At 44.1% G+C, this 19,882-nt stretch overlaps 1 protein-coding gene across 1 annotated transcript in view; it reads right to left on the reverse strand.

The window, feature by feature from the left end:
• The window catches only part of LOC308064460 (uncharacterized protein), a 122,810-nt gene that overhangs the window by 27,523 nt on the left and 75,405 nt on the right, over positions 1–19,882 (reverse strand). Inside the window, exon 6 of the mRNA XM_080388999.1 lies at positions 1–19,882. This exon is cut by the window's left edge and continues 27,523 nt beyond it; it is cut by the window's right edge and continues 35,302 nt beyond it. The gene's annotated coding sequence lies outside the window, so the exon portion shown is untranslated.

A 19,882-nucleotide genomic window follows, 5' to 3' on the forward strand; every position in this document is an offset into this window, starting at 1 on the left:
TGACGTTCTGCCTCAGTAAACCCGTCAGGCAAAATGAGCCACAGCAGGAGCACTCAAGGAAACTTTTTTGAAATTCTGCAAACCACAGCTTTTTCTCTAAGATGCACCTCACTTCTTTTTTTCAGTGCTTTTTTTAGTGATTCCTGGCTAGGCCGTTACAAAGCTCAACACATGCTTATAGTTCCCATATATGTCTCCACAAGGATGCTGGCTTTTTTGTGCCCTGGCCACTTAGACATTTCCCCTTACCCAATAGTCATGACCTTTTTCCTGGATTTTGTTTTCTGGAACTTTTCTTCTCCCTCCAACATCAAAGTTATCTATTTTTCAGGTCACATGGTATCTCAAGTGTTCACCACTAATTTCTCCCTGTCTGTCTGATTGTCTAAATGTCCTGCAGAGATCTCTGCCTGTCCCTTCCCATCAACCAGTATTATTAAGCGGGTAGGGGCTGCAGAAGATTCTGACTTCTCAGCAACTGCTTTGTTTGTTCTCAAAGAGTAAGTGATGACTCTTTTTAATTCATCATCCAAAGATAATCCCATACATTTACCAGCAAGAGGAGTATTGCTACTCAAATACAAGTGTTAGTTGCACACACTGTTACATCTAAGATGGATACCATTTCCCTGTTGCCTTCTGCAAGCCTCTTTCTCTGACTTCAGGCCTTATTTTTTCCTTCTTCCCTACATAAGGATATTTCCCCCTGTGCTCTGTTTCACAACAACGCAGCACTTTCCAAGAGATTAAGGATTTATTTGGCAACATCAGGCTCTTCCACCCCATCTTTCCCACTGTTTCCTCACCACTAGAGCTCAGTCCTCAGCCAACGACCTGCTGAGACTTTCACCCTGCAGGCTGCTCCATCCTCCATCTCCAGACCACTTGGCTGGCTTCTGCTCCCCATATCTCTACCTGAGAAGTGCCGAGTAGTACAATTTGCTCAAACACCTACCTTTGCATTCACACAGCTTTGGAGGGCTAGTCCCGAGGCACATCCTCCTGTGGTGCAATACCCACCCCCTTTAGATTCACACTTTGCAGACCTCCCTCTCAGGAAAAAAGAGAAAGGGTTTGTCTCACCCACAGACATTACAGGCTCATCTGATTCTCTGGTAGATGAAAACATTTAGAATATATATTGCTGCCATAAATTGTAGATGGTTAAAAGAAAAAGAATCCTGTGGAGATATCTGAAATCTAAACTCAGACAGGCAGCAATCTAAAACAAACTACAGCTGGTGTTGCAGCTTCAATTCTGCTACCACCAAAGGCAAAGGGCAGAATTGCCATTGATTCCAATTAAATCATAGACTACGTCCTCTTCTTACTCATCTTTCTTTTTCAGATGTCTCTATTTGCTTTTCAGTAGTAAGTTTCCCTTTAGTACTGTGTGGCTCTCAGGAACATGCAAATTTTTCAGAGAAATCCATACAAGTGTAAATCTTGCTCCCCCCCCCGCCCCCCCCCCCCCCCCAAGTAAGTAAGATTTTAAACTCCTCTAATTAGTAGCATGGAAGAAAAAGCAGCATGGTTTTGTGCTCATGGTTTAGTTGGTTTCAGTTTGCTTTATAATCCATCCTAAGATTCAATATACCTCCTGTACATCTCTCTGCTTAAGAAAAAAACCACTCTTTTATACCACTAAATACATAAATACTAAAACGCAACTGTTACTCATTTTGCAGTGATAGTTGTTTAACCCTTATGCATCTATCTTGACCTTGACATGCCTTATCTCAAAGCAGAACTTGCACACACACATTTTTAGCCTGTGTTTTGCACACATGCATATGAAGGAAGCTGTGCTGCTATGACATCCTGGTGTTGCTGCTGCCATTCTTGTAGGAGACGCATCACCACAAGCTATGCAGCTCTTTGTTTCACTCTCCTTTTGTACAAGGACGGCAAGAGGGTCACCTGGTTTACACTTAAACGGTGACAGAGAGTGTGACACTGAATCCGTGCTGTTGGCAGTTCAGTTGCAGCCGTTTTGAGACATTCAGGAGTTAAGTTTCAGGGTTGTCAGCTCCTGCACTTTGCTGGGCTCAGAGTGCTCTTTCCTGGAGGTTAATACTTGCTGTCCTTAAGACTCTGGCCTTCCTGGTTACAGAGAAAAGCCTGAAAACACGGAATCTTACAGTATTCTGAAGTGTGACTCATGACTTTTTACCATGAAGGACACATACTATTGCCTCCTTTCAACTTCCCTTTGTCTCTTTGCATGCAGCCGCACCTGCAGATGTTCAGGGAGGAGTGCTTGCACTCATGCACCCCAAAAGCAGCTTCTGTGTATGCAAAAGTCAGCACCCGCGTGCACAGGTGTCAGTATTCCCAACGGGTGGGTGCAGGGGTTCTGCTTGACGGGGCTGCATGTGTATAAGCAGTTGCCCCTTTGGGCAAACTAGTCTTTAAATATCACATTTTAGCAAAGTAGCGTAGCTTCTTCCATGTGTTCCTTCCACAGCACATTTCTGAAAGTAGTTTTATAGTGTTAGGTATACAGATTTCTATCTCAGAAGATGTTTTTTTTCCACTTGTACTATCTGATGCTACCATGCAGAGCTTATAGTTTTGTGCCACTGATGGATCCTGGGATAAATTTGCTCTCTTTTGCTCATCAGAGTTCTTAAAATAGTCAATGCTAGTTGTGAATTTTTAGGACAAGATTTGGATCCATTTCCTGCATGTGTACCCAAGCAGGGCACAGGGTACAAAGACACTTCCAGAAACAAATTACTATCAGGCACAGAAAAAGATGTAAATGTCAAAATGTCATTGCCATGTGTGTGTGTGTGTCTGTCTGTGTCTCTCTGTGTCTGTGTGTCTGTGTGTCTGTGTGTCTATGTTTCTTGGTCCCACCGTCCATGATCAGGTCAGCCACTGTCTTCCCACATTTCTTTCTCTTTTGTATCTTCTGTCAGTCTCCCCAATACACAGCTTACCCCTGAAGAGGATGGGAAGGCAGGATGAACGCTATTTGATTCTGTGAACGCAACTCTGACAGCAAAGGGAAACAAGGACCACAAGACAAGACAACCTCTCTGTACACCGCCTGAGTGGCTGTGCCACGGAGAGTGGCCATCTTGGGGCAGGAAACGCCTTGGTGGTTTTGTTCCACACAGCACCATCAGCACCAGATCTCAAAAAAAAAAAAAAATATTACAATATTATTCTGAGATTGCTGCAGAGAGGAGGACAGAGGATGCCAAGGTGAGCTGGCATGGGGCATGGGACCCTAGCAGGGCAGGGCAGCCAGCCCTCACTCAGCTTCTTGGGGAGCTGCCGCCACAGCCCCAGTCGGTGGCAGAGCCCCTTCCCTCCCTCCCTATCTCCACCCTGCACACCTACCCCGGATGGCACCTCAGGAAATGACACCCGTAATTGGCGCTCAGGCTATCTATCAGACATAAACAATGCTGTTGATGAGGGTAATTTTCAGATGAGTTGAGATAAGTGTGTTGTGTTTTACTCTGACCTTGGAAGCTATTTCATACAAAGTCCAGAGCTCAGTTAACTGTTTCTGATGTCTGCTGCCGAGAGTGCCCAGCACACAGAGGAAGAACCAGCCCAAACAAATGGCCATAGCGGAAGGGCTTAAAAGTACCCAAATGCCCGTCCTCATTACCACCCATCCTCTCAGCTTCCTCCGGGGCTGGGGGGATGCTCGGCCTTGTCCCATAAGCGATGCAGCTGAGATGTTGGTGGGCCAAGCGGAGACTGAATCCCCCTACCAAAAGAATGGCCATCCTGACTTCATGGCATGCTGGGGTCATGTAGCAGCACACAACCAAAACCTTCTTAATTTAAATTCATTTTAAGACAGATTTTTAAAAACGTACCAACGAAAATGTCAAAGAACTCTGTCGTTTTGCCTCAGAGATGGCAGAACGTGTTTGCTCCTTCTCCAAATCAAAAGGCAGGAGTTATGTCCCTCCAGAAGAGTTATGTCCTGGAACTCTGCTGGAAGAAGACCTTCTGCAAGCTGGGAACCAGTTTTCTATATCAGATTGATCACTCAAAACACCATTGCTCTTTCAGAGCGGTAGAGAAAGAGCACAGATCTCATTTCTCTTTATAGTCCCTGGATCATTTCACCAAGAAATGACACTAGCCAATGACACCAACACCATGGCAGCCCCAGGGGAACCTGCCCAGAATGGCCCCGGCCACCTTAACCATGAAGCTGCCCAAAGAAATCATCAGTCCAGATAGCTTTAATAACAACACCTATGACTCAGATAAGCACTTCTCATCAGTAAACGTCAAAGGTAGCTAAGCATCATTACCCCCTACCAACGGGGAAAACCAGACCCGCTGGGCTAAGTGATTTGCCTGCAGCACCATAGCACCTGGCAGACCTCAGAGTAGAAACTAGGGCCAGGGCCACGTGGTGCTAATTCACAGCAGAGAGCCGGTGCATCCCACCTGCCTCGGAGGGGTTACAGCCCACTTGCTCCCTGCATGCATGAGCTGAGTGTTACCCCATAAATTCTTTTGCCTGGAGACAGGATGAAATATAAATTTAACTGATTATTTTTTCCATTAAATGCGTTCTACCAGCTTAGTCCCACCTTATAGTATACATGAACACAGCGCAAAACAGAATGTTAAAAATTAAAGTGTAAGTGGCTCAACTCAGTAAAGCCAATAGTTGCATTCAATAAAGTATCATATTTGTGATTATGGAGTTTTGTCAGACACATTTTTAAGATAACATCTTATTTGTACAATGTAGTTAAAATGAATGGTTAGGCTAATCAGTGCAAGGGTTTAAATAGTCTTAAGGACATTAGCATAATCACTCATGAAGCACATGTAGTTTATAAATGAATTAACAACTACAAATTAAAGAAGTGTCTGCTTTTTAAAGCATCCGCTGAATTTAAAGGGAAAAAAAGGCATGTTGGCCATTCTGATTTTCAAATGCTCTCAGCCTGTGCACTGTGGAAATGCCTGCTTGCACCCTCTGCTCCTCCACCTGCCCGGCCCCCTGTGGGGCTCCAGAGGCAGCTCACAGGACACAGGACTCTGCATGAATGAAGCTTTGCAGACACCAGTCCTGAGCTCTAATCAGTTCTACCTCACTCAACTTGAAGGTTTTTTATGTTATGTTCTGTTGGGGTTAAACTATTACAGGGGTTTTAACTGCTTGTGCCTTCCCAAAATTTAGAAAAAGCGTATTTTTATTAATGGGATGATTTTACAGACCTGTTGAGCCTTCTGAGCTGAGCGCAATGCATAGTTCCCACTCTGGGGTCCCTCATCCTTGCACCTCTTTCACATGCATTAGGCAAAGCAGGACGACTTCTTCACTGCTCCCTGAAGTCAGACACAGCCAACCTGTCTGGAGATGAGGAAGACAAGTGCCTATACGGCTGCTCTGCAGTCAAGGAAGGAACTACCTTAAGAATATACTGAAGAGATCCCTGCTGGAAAGACCCTCTGCAGCCCCATGCCACAGTCTCCATTGAACATGCAAAGATGTACATAAAATGGGTGTTCAGATGTTCCATTTCCTGGAATAGAAAGTTAAGGGCTATGATTCTTCCAAAAAGTGACATAGAAAAGGTGAATAAGAAATGGTCACTGAGAATGAGGGACACAAGACAGAGATCAGGAGACAGAGCCAAACTGAGGAGAGGTGCTTCTCAACAGAACTGGTAGTTAAATGGCAGAGCTCCTTGCTGAAGGATATTGTAAAGAGTACATGGTCTCAAGATGCAGTTCCACAAATTCACACGACAGACATCCATTTGGGTGCTAGACATAGTCCTCTCTGGTTTAGGAAGGAAATGTATAAGGAAATAGCCTGCATTTGCCCTGTACACCCTTGCCTAGGCATCTGGTTGACCATTATCAAGACAGAGCTGAACTAGCTATTTATGTTCTTGTATTTTTTACTCTAGACTGGCACAAGTGGGAGTTAAGAACTGCATTTTCCAAAAGGGAAAGTAAGGGGGATCGTTTTACCCTAAGGAGGCAGGACGTTCCCTTAGTGGTTTGCTGCACCATTGCTTCAAGGAGCTCGTTAACCTCCCCTTCCTCAGCATCCACCCCACCCACAAAAAGCCCTGGCAGTGGGTGTGTTGGGGCTGTGGTAAACACCTCTTGTCCGCTCCCTGCCCCCCGCAGCGTGCCACACAGCTGGCGTGGAGGAGACCAACAGGTTTATGAGTCCTGCTCGTGCTACAGTTTCATTGTGAGCAATTGTCAACCACTGTGTGTGGAGCAAAAGTGTAGTGAACACACTCCCCTCTTGGCTACAGTAATACTATTTCCACTCCCCCCCCCCCCCCCCCCCATGAAAAAAGATGCCACTAGGGCATATTTAGCCCTTCATACACATTAAGTCACCAAAGGTGAATTTGCCTAGTATTATGGATGGATATGTTTGTTTTCTTTATCTTCCTGACTGACGGGGAACCACTGTGCGGCAGTGATCAGGAGCCTTGCACTAGAAGTCCAACCTTCTCCCTCAACTCCCTAGTAAATTTACTGCTGTTTTCATCCTAGGCTAAGGGCAGCCCAGTCACCACTCACACTGAGAGGTATTAAAAATACTTCCCCCAGTTCTCAGAAAGAGAATAATCTGAAGTCTCAAACTAACTGAACTGAAAAAGAAAAAAAATAAAAAGAAAGAAAAAAAAGAAAAAAAAAGAAAAAAAAGAAAAAAAAAGAAAAAAAAAAGAGGAAGCCTTAACGTGAAGAGCTATTATTATGTCTTCTCACATTTTGCTGTAGCTAAAAGCATGAGCTGTATATATAACTAATGTACCACCCACCCAAGCAAAAAATACTTGCTTGAAAAAGTAAAAGCATGCCTGTCAGAACTCATCCTCTTCCATTCAGTCTCCTTTGTATATTTTTATTCCTGTGATAAATTAGCCCACTACTTCTCAGGTGATCCTAGCATTTCAAATTTTAACACAGGACATAGTCAAGTAAAATCGTCAGTGCTTTAAGTTCACTGGCAGGCTGAAATCACAGGGAATCTAGTACTCAGCAAAGCAAAACCGAAATGTGAAGGTAATGGGGTGAAAGTTTGAGGCCTGCCCTCCACTTGCACTCACTCACACACATAAATGTTTCCATCCTGGCAGCTATAAACACTGTTTACCATCAAACACCTGCAACAGATTTCCAATACTCTCATGCTTGTAGACTAGGTTAGGATGTAATCTGTTTCGTATGCCGGTACGTAGCAGAAACCTGAGATTGCCCTACAGGGTTACAATGTGTAGGTGGAGCTGCTGGGTCACATCTTTCTTCTTAGCATTCTCATTTCTGTCTTTCTCCTTTGAGATTCTAAATGTTCTTCTCAGTGTCAGCACTGACTTAAATTCTTTTTTCATTAAGCATAGCTAACCTCTACTTCCATCTAAGCTGTAGTCATTTTCAGGTGTACACCAGGCAGACCTCCCAGCCACTGAAAAGGAACACAGAAAGATACACAGAGACAGCTCTCAGCCAGTAAAACAGCATCTTTGCACCAGCATCTTGCAATTATAGCTCTAGAACCATGCTTACAAATAGAGAGACTGAAGCAAGGAGGTTTTGCTTTATCTTTTCATGGAAAGATGGCACAGTCTGTGAACAATTATACTTTTGGAAGGCAGTGGTGACAAATTCTTGGAGTTTCTTTGAATTGTAAAACAAGGCTGAGAATTTCTAGACAAGACTCCAGACATTCAAAATATTTAGCAACTTCACAGGTGGTTTTACAGGGATATTCCAGTACATCTTGGACCTCTGCTGTGTACCATTAGTAACATCAGGATATAGGACAGGTCTTCTCGCTAGTTCTACTGCTTTCAAAATCTCAACATGAACTCAAGCTCAACATAGTTGGCCCAGCTCCTAACTTTCATGCAAAAGGAAACTATTATCCTGTAAGATAATTCCCAGGTAAAACCATAAGGTCATGCACTATTTCTGGACCAGGTCACCTCCCCAGTCACCATACGCTTCTGCATCATGTCCTTATGATGCACCCTAATTCTTCCTTAACAATCCACCACTGAAACCTGGGTAGAACGGGCTGAGAAGGAATTCCCTCATTTCTAGGGCAACTGTTCCTCTAGAACATCTGATATATAGAGCAAAGCTGCATGGGCTCCAAGGGAGAGTTTTAATAAGTATCTGGACTGAGTTAGAAAAGGTATAAAAATTGGGAGCAAGATGCTTCAGCAAGTACCATTATGTACATATTTTGAGGCTTGTCGCTGAGGTTAGCATTAACATGTTGACATGCATTAAATGTTGGCATGCAAGGACAGAATAAACATTCCAGAAGATCTCCTCTAAGATGAAGTATTTGAAGCTGCTCTCTAGCACTGCAAAGTATAATTGCATTCAGGTATTTGTGAAGTTCATGAAGTTCAAAGCTCTTCCAAGCCTTTGCTGGGTCACAAACAATGATAGATGTGATCCTACAGCAGAAGAAAACTCTAGTCCAAGACTTGTGTACTGGTTTGGTCTGAAACCACAGGCACAGCTCTGCTCAACATGGGAGTTGTCCCTGGAATTATTCTTTATGTATATTTTTGCCATACAAAGCCTATGTTTCCTAGGTTTGGGGTGCATGGGAAGGCCTATGTGCTACTGAGCCCTTCAGAAAAGTGGGGTTTAGTTTCCCTGTGCTGCTTTTTCTACCTTTGTTATGATACGAGTTTAATGCTTCTAAATCATGCAAATGTGCCTAGAGATTGCAATGGGTGTGTGTTTGAGAAATCCAAAAATAAAATAATGTAATGCAGCCAAATACTTAATTACCAACATGTGCATCTGTTGTCAAACCATACGCTAAGTGAGTGGCACTGCTCATTAGTTCTGCTTTCAGGAGCTACCAGGCGTTCGTGTCATCACTACCAAGAGTCTTCTGAGTCTGAATCATCTCCGGAAGGGACAGATTCTGTCACTCATGCAGTCACTGTTAACAAGAATGCTGATGGCGTAGCAGGTGTTTCCTCCACTTCTCTAAACCTGGAAAGGTTCTGGCACAGCTTCCCTCCAATTTTCCCTCTTCAGAAAGGAAAAACAATCTTTCTCTCCTGGCTCACATGAACAGGCAGGCATGTTCCAGTAACTCAGGTATAGGATACAATTGCTCCTGTTCTATCTGTTGCCTACAATACTATGTGATTATTGCACTGGGCTAAGTCCTCAGGAAAGACTGCTGGTTTATCCAGTCCAATCCCTTTTCATGCAATAAAACTCCAGGCCCAGCAAAACAGAAGGGGGTCTGTGACCCACAACAGTAAAAATGAACCGCTCGTTGTTTACCTGACCCATTAATTCTGCAGTGCATCTGAAATTTTCTTGCAAAGTCACTGACTGATAAGCCCTTTCAAACCTCTAAGGCCATCCGATGTTCTGAAACAGACCTGGAGAACTTACTGTGCTCTGTCCACATCAAGAAAATGCCAGCTGGGACCCAAAGAAAAGAGCAGAGCACCACTACCGAGAAAACAGCACTCAAGCACCAAAGAACAGTAAGAGGGTAAAAAGGATCTGCACAATCCCAACTATGGGTCACAGCCTGATGAAATGTTACAGTAAAAGCTCTACAAAACTGGCTGCTCCTTGCAGCCTGAAAATCCCACAGCTTGGGATAAGGAGCAAAAGGTATTAATGAGCGGTACAGATTGAATGCAGCTTCTGCTTAGCTTTTGTGGTACTGAGGGACTAGGGCTCACCCACTCCCCTCTGGGGATTTCCCAGAGATGGGGCTGAGCCCCACATCTTGCACAGTCAGTGTAGTCTCCTGCGGTTTAGGGTGGGCTGTAGAAGAGCGCTGCTTGCCTCACACCTCATTCTGGCTACTGTCCTTTGGCAGCTAGCTGTCTACTGTAGTGTGCAAGAGCTGATCCAGCCCACACTGGGGATGTAGCAGAGAACCAAGGAGCCACAGCTGGGCTTCATCCCAGATGGGCCTTCGCTAGATGACAATTAAATCCCAGCTCAGCTCTACTCGGCTCTCCCACACTGGCTCTGAGCCAGCAAGGCACAACCTATGTCTCTTCCCCCACTAATGAAATGCCTCGTAGCCACACAGGGCTCTTTACACAGGGAAAAAACTCAGCAGCTGGCCAGCACTGAATGTGGCCAAGCCCAGGCTCAGGCTGTGGCATTTGCGTGGGACCTGCAATTCCAGTTTGCAGTCAGGTTGCTACTGCGGAGCCGGAGTAGGCAGGGATTCACTCTCCCTCCCTCCCTGAGCCTCACTTTTCTGTGCAACAAAAAGGCCAAACCAAATCCTTTTTTTGAAATGGATGAAGATGGCTCAAGCACTCCTTTTCACTCATAATCAAATACACATTTTCTTTTCAGTACAGTGGCTCCCAAGAGCCAAAATTCAAGCTGGAACAGTGAAGCTCACGTGGCTTAAATCACCATGGGACACCTCTGGTGCTGACACTGATGTACCCTGCTTGGACCCGTTCAGAGCTTGGACAGTGCTGGGTCCCTGTGCTCCAGAGCTCCCCTCTGCAAGCTTTCCTGTCCCTGCCAGCTGCAGCAACCAACACTGCCTACAGCAAACGTGTCACATGTAGGTAGGTCACAATTTACCATGCCCAAATGCAACACAGGACCAGATGCCATTAAAAAAAAAAATCCTGTTGATGTAAGCACTATGCTTTTACTTCCCCAGTCTGACAAGCCTCCTACACAGCCAGCAGCAAGCAGCTATTTCCCTTGTAATATCATCAGCCTCCAGTAATGTTCACTTGCCTGTTTTTAATCCCCTCTGCAGCCCTTCCTACCATCCCATGATAAACCCCTTCCCCTCTACCATTTCGTGACTGCCCAGATCTCTTCCTCTCTCTCCCCACCACATCTGGCTTCTAGACTCCTCTCCACCTCTTTCTGGTAAGATTTTCAAAGTTTATCTAGGGCTCAACAGACTTTTTTTTCCCTTCTTGGTGGTGAAGGGAGGAGGAGGGGGAACCTGCTGACCAGCTGGCTTTGGCAAGCCTGGGCAGCTGTAGCTAAACTCCCCAGCCCTCTGCCAAGAACAGTCTAAACAGGAGCACGAGAAACATCTTTTAATGTCACTTGTATTAATATTTTTGGAATCTTCACATGCACACTTGAAATGGCTTTAGAAACAAAAAAATAGAGGGAAAAGGTTGGCAACAACGTGAAGCTCAGACTGTGTCATGCACAATACTGTCATAGGGAAGTGGCTACAGCAGGATGAGGGTCTAAGCCTTTTGTATCAAAGGCCTATTTTTCCATCATTTCATTTATTACAGTTGTTTGTAAAACAAGACTGCTCTTAGCCTTTGGGCAGAAGAAACCATTCCTGTCTTTGCTTATCCTAAGCAAGGTCCATTAACAGTGTACATGTTCTTGAGGAGAAAGAGACCCTATCCCCTTGAGGTATGTCCAAAAGGAGGAGAAAAAAGCAGACCAAGATGAAAGGCACCTATGTGCCTTTTCTCTTTCCAGCTCCATTTCTTACTCACCCATTTGCCCTGCCACAGAAGCAGGGTGGGTCTCTGGAATGCCCTACTTACTCACATCATGAGGCCCAAAGAGCTCCTCAGAATTTCACTCTGTGCCTTAACCTTGGCTCTGTAATCATCAGAGATTTCCTGTGTACTTGCTGGACCACCAGCTTTAACATCTTACAGGATCTGATAAAGGAGCACTCAGCCAGCAGTTTTAAGGAGAGTTAAAGCCAGGCATACGCTTGGCATCTTCCCTCCTTCTCAACCTTTAGCTTCAGAGGGGTGGTAGAACCAACACTGTGGAACAGATTCAAAAGATCACCTTTCAGGGAGCACAGTCTGGATTTCAGGCTGGTTTTCTGTTGAGGAATGAAGGTGGGCTAATTATCATTGATAATGTACAACTGTGGGCTGGCTTCAGGGGCGGTGGGTTGGCCGATGTGGATAAGGTGCAGCTGTGGCTGGTTCTGGTAAGGGGTTGGGCAGACAATGAAGAGAGAGCAGCTGAGGAAGAAGCGGAGGGAAGAGAGAGAGACAGACAAGGAGAAGGTAGCAGAGGGGCTGGCATGAAGAGTATGTTGGTATGAGATGGTAAAAGACCTTGTTGCAGCTTGATAGTTTGGAGAGTGCTGTGACAGTTTTCTGACGTCCAAAGCAGAGCGCAAACTAGGTTTATTTCAGGTATGAGGGAACTGGAGACACTTCTTGTGCTAGAGGTGGGGCCAGACAAGGAGAGGGGTTGTTAAGCCCTGGGGAGCTAGGGCACTGCACAGTTCACAAGTTCATGCCACCTTCCCCTTCTTCCTTCCATACCTGATCCAACAGAAAGGCTTCAGCCATGCTGCAAGGGTGTCACTTAGGAGATCCAGCGAGATAGACTAAATGCCCCCCATCACAGAGGTCTGCAGCTGACTATCCTCAGCTCAGGTCTGTGTCTCCAATATGATGATCACATCCATCTCCATGCCTGAAACATGGATACAGCCGGCAGGTCTACTTTGGGACACTCTCTACAGCGACTTGAAATCACAAATGAAAAGCCTCCCTACAACAGCAAAATATAGGTTTTGAAGCATAAAAGGAAGTAAAATAATCTGCATGAGTAATCTAGATATATATGCACATTTAGGAGGGAAAACAGATAAGAATCTTTCAGGTGAATTAGAGGGCATATATTTGCAGAGAATTAATGTTTCTTGAGTCTACGATCATTTCATGATCACATCTGCTTTCCTGGCCAAGGAATGCTGGTTTCTATTTTTCCATGCCCAACCCTTGTTCCTAGCTTCTAGATGGGCTTTTGCATTTTAATTGTCCCAGTAGGAGACATCATACTCATTCCAGCTCAGTTTACATTTAACAAATTTCTCAGGCTCTTATTTGTCGCATTAAATTTATTCTATCTCAATTAAAGATTATAAGCAACTAAAAATGACGAGATTTCTGCTTGACTTCGGATCATCTGTCTCTCAGTTGTTATTATCAATATGAACACAGAACAATTTGTATTGTTACAGGCAGAGGAGAAAGAGTCTATGAATTTCACAGTTATTTAGAAGTCCCTCAAAGCCTGAAAGAGAATTTGTCAAAGCCTTTTAAATATTTTGGCCTCATCTTGTGATTTCTCCTTTCTGAAGAGAAACTTTCTGGGGTCCTTGCAAGAGTGAAAAGTTCCTTTTTCTTTCATCAAGAAGAACAGCTTTCTCCTAATGAAACCCAAAAGTTGCCATACATCAGGTGTTGGTATTTGAAGGTTGATTTGGGAATGTAAAACTTGCCTTTGGCTTCTGCGGCAAAAGGGAGCCCAGTTCAGGTCAGTGAAGTGTGTGCCTCATTTATGCATGTGACCTAATAATCTGCAGTACTGAAAACCTTTTCTTGCTAAAAGGACAAGAAGGTTGTACGCTCAGGCCTCCCCCCATACTTCACGGGAACTGGGAGAGCTTAAACATGAATGGCACAATCAGCATTTCTCTAGAAGGCAATAGGGTTTGCATTTGGTTTTGGTTTTTTTTCATTTCCTTCTGCCATATACTAAAAGTTGCTCTCATTTTACATTTATTATAAAATTTTGAGTTGTTTCTGTGTGCTGTACATTCTTCTGTAAAACAAGATCTGTGCAGGAAATTTGATAAAGTCATTTATGTCTTCTATTCATTGCTACTAATTTCACTTGCTGACAAATTAAATTCCAGTCATCTGAGTCAGCCTCTAATTTCAGATCATCATCCCATTTTCCCAGTGTTTTGTGAAATAAATGCACTTGTATGTGTAACTACACACAGAAACCTACAAATGATCTACATGACACTCTCTAGCTTTGCAAATTAGAAGAAATTAGTTCTTCTAGAATAAGTTATTTAGGTTTCATAATCACTTTCCATCCCACTTTCCACAGCTATAGCATTACCAAACTTCTATTGCCTTCTGCATACAGAAGGCTTCTTATTAGCTGAGACCCACTTCCTTGCTTCAAAGTTATTACAGCCTAAGAATCTGGCTATGACTGAGAAATAACAGCTCAGAGAATTGCCCTGTGAATGCATCCGCACCATGGCCCATACAGGCACTAGAGTGCTGAGGCAGGGCGCTGACCCTTTCACTCTTCACGCACCATCCAGCCAAGCATACAGCCCTGCTCTTCCCACCGTGCCGAAGGACTGCGCATCTCCCTCTGCTCATTAAGCAGCCAGCGATGGGCTGGGTGATCTGACCCACTCCAGAAGGCAGTTCAGATCCTGGCAATGCTGTTATGAGACAATCAAATAAAACAAGAATTCAAGCCAAGAATTCAAGGAAGGGCTGAAGGAACAGTAGGATGCAGCCGAGAGTCAGAAACATACGGGCTATCTGCACTAGGCAACCAAAGAGGGCCAGGGCATGGGCCCAAGTCACTGGCACAGCATCACCCCCCTGCTCTACTGTCAGTGCAGTCCTTGGCACAGATTTGTCCCACAGCAACCAGCTCTCTCTCAAACAATGCCTGGACACTTTTCAGCAATAGGCAGGGGCCATTCCCAACCCACAGTTTGGATGGGCCACCTTGTTGGGGTAGGAGAGGAAGAGAATTTGTGGTCAAAAGCCATGACACTCCAGCTGGCCTTGGGGCCAGAGAACAGTTCCCTGACCTATTTTGTTTGCTAGTGTAGAAGCGATCTTGAATACCACAATTCATTCAGCACAGAGAAGTTCCCAGAATGGGCACTGGCTCTTACTAGGACTGCCCCGACTGCTCCAGCATAGCAGATTCAGTTTCTTTGTATTCTTTTGTTCCCTGAGATATTTCTGTAGACTCTATTTAATCTCCCCAGTCTTCATGCGTTGTCTGGGCTGATTTTTAATTGACCAGAAAATTAGATGAATGCATCTATTAGGCCAGAGCGCTCTTTCACCTTGATCTGGCCCTCAAACTGAGATTGTAGATTGCATCTGCAAGCAGCAATCTTACAAAACCCTCCTCCTCCTCTCTCGTGGTCATTCTGTCTCTGAATCTAAGCTTCTCCTATTGGATTTAATTCCAAATACATTAAGTACAAGCTGAGATCAGCAGAGACAAGTTATAGGAAAGATAAAGATCCTGTTCAACAGAAAAACAATTCCTGATCAAGTTAATGCTACTTAGCAATTTCTATTTTCAAAGTGCATTACAAACATAAATTAATCTTCGCAATATCCAGAAGAGTTAGGTATGCAAGCACTGTTATGCAACTTTTACAGATGAGAAAAACAGAAGCACAAAATCACCTCCTAACCTAGGGTTCCTTGCTTTTTGAGCACTCCCATTCCAAACAAAGCCAGTGTCTCACATCATAGACCATGTGTAAAACATGTCTTTCTTGTCACTTTTCCATGACACTGTGACACCATGGTCCTGACAAAAGTTTCCACTGCTTGACAGACACAGAAAATACAGAACAAGTTAGGGAAGGAACCAGGAGAAGAAAACATTGGGAGTTGCTGGCACCCAGCCTACAGCTCAAACCACTGGACAGCGTTGCCTCTCACGGCTAGAGATTCACAGCTCCAAGGGGAGAAAGGGCGAGCACGCACTAGAGTAGAAATCTGCCTGCTACATAGCATATGGTACATCTGTGTAAGAAAAAAGAATAGATAGGTATAAACACTGGAAAAAGCAAGTGGCTGTACAAACACTGACAAATAAAGATGAGATATGTTCCTGTGAAAGCTGTCCAGGTGCTCTTTGCAAATCTGATCTCAGAGGGACTTTCTTGTAAAGTATCAAGGTAAAACAATATTCAGCTTACATCATTTTTTTAGCAAATGTAGATCAGTCAGTTTTCCTGCTTGGGTGCTTATCATTTTCCCTCTCTGTGGATGCAGCGGTTCCTTCCACCGCTCTGCTACCCTGTCCCACCTCAGCCCCACAATCCTGCTTAACTCTGCTGCTGCCTTCACCAGTTCTGATGCAAGGAGGTGTTTGTAACTAAATGAAGGTGACCAACGCAACCTTTCTGCAGACCTTCCTTCCTTCCTTCCTTCCCAGAGCTGCAACCTACGCTGCAGTCTTTTGCCTGCCTATGGCTTGAAATCATTATGCACTGGTTGCAAACAAACATGAATAAATTAGAGTAATATTCAAATCAGGGGAAGAAAAAGAGGAATAACAGGGAGGGAGACTAGGAAACCAAGGAAGAAATGCTAATTAATTCAAATAGATTGATTTGCCCTGTTTGCTCAAAAAATTAATTACAAAAAAAAAAATTGTAAATTAAGAATTAAAAGCTCACAATAAGAGGAGCCAAAAGGTTTTTCTCTGGAATCTATTATGAGTATCTGAAAAAGGATTGTGTCTAATTAGACATTATTTTGCATCAAGATGACCTCATATTATAATTAGAGATATGCTAAATTACTTGGAAATAATTATAATGATTGGATATCCTCCATGACTGCCAGTTTGGGAGCTTTCATGTTCACATTGATTCTGCCCACCTCAGTTTCTTTTGGTCAGGAGTTGGATCTTTAGCAGGTACCTAACACGCAAAAAAACAGCATTCTTCAAAAGCTCCATCAGGTGTCACTTTCTTTAGACGCTTAAAAACACAAAAGAGACATAAGAATTTTCATGTAATAAAACCATGACCTACACATGTGGCAGGTACCAAGGCATAGTTATTTGCACTCCATTTCCTATGCAAGACACTTGCAATGCAAAAAGATGTTATTAATTTTTATCTTTACAATGAATATATCCGCAAACACTCCAGGCTTCTAAAACATACTGCTCTAGGACAGAATTTAATTCTCATCTACATATTGCAAAAATGTTAGCCCGAGCTCTAACAAGTGTCAGTTGCTGTTTCAGTCCTGTGGTTTGCCTCAGTGTATCAACTGAACTGCAGCTACTTGACTGGATACAGAAAGGGAGGCCAGACAAGTCTAGCACACTGAGCTGCAGACATGCTGGGTTGTGTGATACAGTTAAGAAAATGCTAGTCATGCTAGAAGACGTTCACAAATAAGCTAGGTCAAACAGTCAGGTCAATGGCAAGGTGAGAAACTGGAATAAGGCAAGCAACAGCTACAGGAGATCCTCCTCTATTTCAGCGTCTTTCTGATTCACGTGGAGAGACAGACGGACCAAGCTGCAGTGAGCAGAAGACACTGAGGTAAAAGTGAGCCTGCATACCCTGAAGTGCCACCCAGGGAAGGGAATGGCTTCAGAGCTGCCCGCAATGCTTTGAAAGGTACGAAGGATAAGGGATTGCACAGCAACATAAGCCCCTGCATGGGGCCAGCAAAGGAGCCCAGCTCCACATCCAGATGAACAGAACAAACACAAAGTTTCCTCCAGGAGGAAAGAAAACGGCTGCTTCAGCATCAAACTGGACAAGATGGACAACATCATTTTTGTGGGAACAGCTAAGGTTGTCATCGGGTGGGTACGGCTGGTATAACTGGTCTCAGGAAACACAATTACAACATACCTCCCTGCTCAGTGTCTGGGTTTGGTCCCTTTCACAAGGCCCTGATACGGATCTTCCTGAGGGCCAGCATATAAAGACAGCTGGCTTTGAAAGGAAGGCTCACAGGCACTGGCTGTGGTTAGTCAGAGAGAAAGCAAACAGAAACGGGATCCATGTGAAATAGCTACCTACTGGTGTGGCAATGAGAAGCACTCGTCTGCTCTGTGAAGGACTGTGCTCTTCTGTCTTAGGGGTGGTAACTGCCTAGGGAAGAGGGAATTATTGAAGCTGAAGGACAAAGCATGACAGAGAGCTAAGAGCAGAGCCCACCACCAGCTCCCACAACTGTTGGCACAAAAGGTGGAAGGGAGGACAGCAGGACCCCAAAAGGCTCCTGCAGACCAGCACCACCCAAATATACTCAGCAAAAGTACAAGTCCACACAACCTGTGCAGGTATCTGGGCACCTCAGTACCTGTGCTGCTCTGTGCCTTGCCATTTCAATATGCAGAGTAAAAGCTGATATGATCTGCGCAGTTATAAAACAGGCCAGTGTCTGAGCTAGGAAGAGAAGGTACATTTCCCACATCCAGGCCCAGTGCCCCCATCCACCAAACCACAGGGCTCCGAGTCTCACCACTGACATGCGTGACTGTCAGCACAGCCCAGCCACAACTGCCACATGCTTTTCTAGCACGGTTCCATACATCTCGGCTAATGCAGAGGCTCAGAAACAACACTTTTAGTATTCTGTGGTATTGACTTACCCGTTTGTTGTGTAGTGACATTAGCACCCATGAATAATCATAATATAAAAAAAGGATAATTAATATTTAACTTTGCCAGAGGGATGTACTTAAGGGAGAAACCATGTTTTAGAGAGAGCAGCTGATATTTGTCAGCTGGAGAACAGGACTAATTGGATGCATCAGGCAGTGGTGACATGAAGTTGAAAAACAGCTTGTCAACTCTGAAATGACTTATAGCAAATGATTATATATAAAGATGCTTTGTTATACACTCCCACACAGGTGTGTTCCTCATTTTCCAAATACTTCCTGTGCCTTTTGTTCCTGTGACAAAACAGGTGCAAAGCAGATTTCCCGCTCACAGATACACCGTAATTATATTTTAGGTAGAGCAGATATGTGGTCCGTTTCTCGTGCCCAAACCAACAAGGTGTTGAACACTGAAGCACCCTCCATTCTCACTGATTTCAGTGGAAGATGGTCAACAACTTACAGGATCAAAGGCTTGATGTCTGAACCACATAAGGAAAGTGATGTTGTAGGGGATGAGGCAATGAACCAGGAGGCCAAATTCATGTCTGTTGTAATGTTGGTTGACTGCAGCCAGACAGTTCATTGATCATAGCGAAGGATTTGCCCCAGGGTGTTTTAATTTAAAACAGATTGACATTAATCTGAAGAACAAATCACCCAAATCCTAAACTCTGATCTGATGCAAGTCAGATGCAATATGACAGCAACTCAATCTCCTGGGCAGCAGAGCTGCTAGCTTCAACTTCATACTCATTTCCGAATGGTGTCTGGAACTTCTTGAATGCTGCTGGAATAAGCCCAGCGAGGAATAATTTATCCCAGGTAGAGGTTCACATCATTCAGGACGTGCAAGAGCTACCAGAAAAGTGAAATTTCACGGGGCAACGGAGTGCAGGTACTGAGAAGGGGAAGGGGCCGCTTTAGGAAATAAGTGCTTGACTGGTGAATGAACAATACTAATGCTGAGCAGGCAAAACAGAGGCATAAATTCTGAGACACCGGTTAAACTGCAATCATGAAGGACTCTAAAAAGCTTATTAACTTACCTAGGAAATCAAACACAAACTAATTGTTTGGATTGAGCTTCTCAGACAATAAAAATATTTTAGATGTCCTGGGAGTAATTTGTTTAACACAGTATTTGAGCCGTCACAAAAATAAAAGACAGTATTTCTCTCCGTCCATCACAAAATCACACCAATACACACACCTTGGCACCAGAGAAGAATATTTAAGGCTGTACGTAGCACCTGTAATACATTGTTTATATTTATAGTCCTGGTATGATTGATTTCTAAAGAAAAATTATGTCCACAGACAGCACGTTTTGTTCCTCCTCGTTACTCATATGCAAGAATGAAAGATCTATTACAACATACTCTTCCTTCCACCTGCTTTGATGAACTGCCTCAAAGCTCTCTGGGGAGACTCCTGCAAAGCCTGTGACTTAAAGCTTAGGCTCAGAAAACTGATACTGGATTGCAAGAGCAGACTCGAAGGTCAGTTCAGAGCAGCACGGGCAGCAGATTGCCGTTCCATTTCTAAAAGCAAAGGATACCGCTGTGGTACAGGTGATTCCCCTCAAGCCTATACCCTCACAAAGAAAAAACTTAACAGATCTGCCTTTAGGGACAAACGTAAAATGTTCAACTTGAAACTCTAACACCTGTTTTACAGAGACTTCTCCAGATTGCGTATTATTTAAAAATTGTAGTTC

This window comes from Falco punctatus (assembly GCF_963210335.1).
Source record: "Falco punctatus genome assembly, chromosome: 5".
Lineage (NCBI taxonomy): Eukaryota > Metazoa > Chordata > Aves > Falconiformes > Falconidae > Falco > Falco punctatus.